The sequence below is a fragment of the Austrofundulus limnaeus genome, unplaced genomic scaffold (genome assembly GCF_001266775.1).
Source record: "Austrofundulus limnaeus strain Quisiro unplaced genomic scaffold, Austrofundulus_limnaeus-1.0 Scaffold41, whole genome shotgun sequence".
Lineage (NCBI taxonomy): Eukaryota > Metazoa > Chordata > Actinopteri > Cyprinodontiformes > Rivulidae > Austrofundulus > Austrofundulus limnaeus.
The window spans coordinates 1,188,323-1,189,722 of record NW_013952443.1 but is presented as its reverse complement, the minus strand read 5'-3'; the positions used below and the strand labels follow the sequence as shown (position 1 = coordinate 1,189,722).

Here is a 1,400-nt window from a genome sequence, read left to right as displayed (position 1 = left end):
AAGATGTACAGTCAGCAGTGCAATATTTTATTTCAACCTTTAAGGAAGTAAAAGTTTGTAGAGAACTGTGTCTTTCAATTACAGACTCTATTCTTAACCAAATACTTGAGCAGTATCTGTTGTTGTAATTAAAAAAATACTTTAATTACAATAATAGTACTGCTAACAGATGATTTTAGTTGTAATAGTCTCTAAAGTGTAGTGGAGGGTACAAATAAAAAAGAAAAGCCAATCTTGGCCAGTTTGTGTTTTTCTTGCATCGATAAAGATAAATCTGCTTCGTCACATTTAAAAGAATTGGACACAGAGTGCTCTTCAGTTGTCATGTGAGTATATCAGCAGCAGCGAGCCTGTGTTAAAGGCTGATTCAGGAGCTGGCAGGCTAGAACAAGTGCGGTAGCCTGGAGTATTAGAGCTTATAATGTTCAGGGGTCATAAATCTGCCTGCAGGATATACAGCTCCAGACCGTTCTGAGAAAAAGACTTGAACCTTCTTCCCACTCGCTGCTCTTCCGTTTCTTTACATCTTCACAGCGACGAGGCCGTCTCACCCTCCGTATTGATTATGTGCCCTCAGAGAGGATCATCGTGGAGAGTGGTCCTTCATATTCATTGCATTCTCTCGGCTCCAAATGATCCTGAGGAGAAAAAAAAATCAAATAATTGACCAAAAAATGTTCAGAGTCATCAATATCTGGCTGCTGAGCAGTAACTGCTTCAGGGGGAGGAGGAGGGAAACGGCTGGTTCGAGCCCCGAAGGTTCATCAGCACCGGAAAGTTTTCAAGATGATGTCATGAGTGGCAGCGGGCGATATGCATTCATTTAAGAAATGCTAAGCTTTTAACAACATGACATACTTAACTTAGAATAACCTTAAATGAAAAGTAGTCAGCAGTTTTAAAAACAACCTTCCTGCTGTTGTGTTTATGTCACAAAGACATAGATAAGACAAATGCAAAAAAGAAAAAGGCAGGATAAAACTACATTTCAGCTCTGTGACCATGAAATCAGTTTGAATGTGACTTTTCTACAACACCTTTGTATGGAGGACCAAAACTGACATCCTTTAAATTATAAGCAGAAATGGCCAAATAAAAAAATGCATCTAAAATGTGCCATTTAATCAAAAAAGGAGTTATTTTAGAATACTGTCTCATTAGAATCAGCTCATTAAAATTATATGTCTTTTTATTTCCATGTGTTGTTTTTAGTTTTGTTTTCTGCATCACAGTCGATCTGCACATGGATCCTGCTGCTTCCTGTCTGTTGACCAATAGGAGAGGAGCTGACCCAAGAAGGACCACCCACCTTATCTGCATAATGAGGCAAAAATCCATAAGGAAATGTAAAGGATACAGAAAAATGTAAAAACTACACATAGAAATAAAAAAGATTGGGG

General features: G+C 38.1%; 1 protein-coding gene across 1 annotated transcript in view; it reads left to right on the top strand.

Moving 5' to 3' along the window:
- The window catches only part of fam163ab (family with sequence similarity 163 member Ab), a 26,878-nt gene that overhangs the window by 12,939 nt on the left and 12,539 nt on the right, over positions 1–1,400 (top strand). The gene's annotated exons all lie outside the window — the stretch shown is intronic.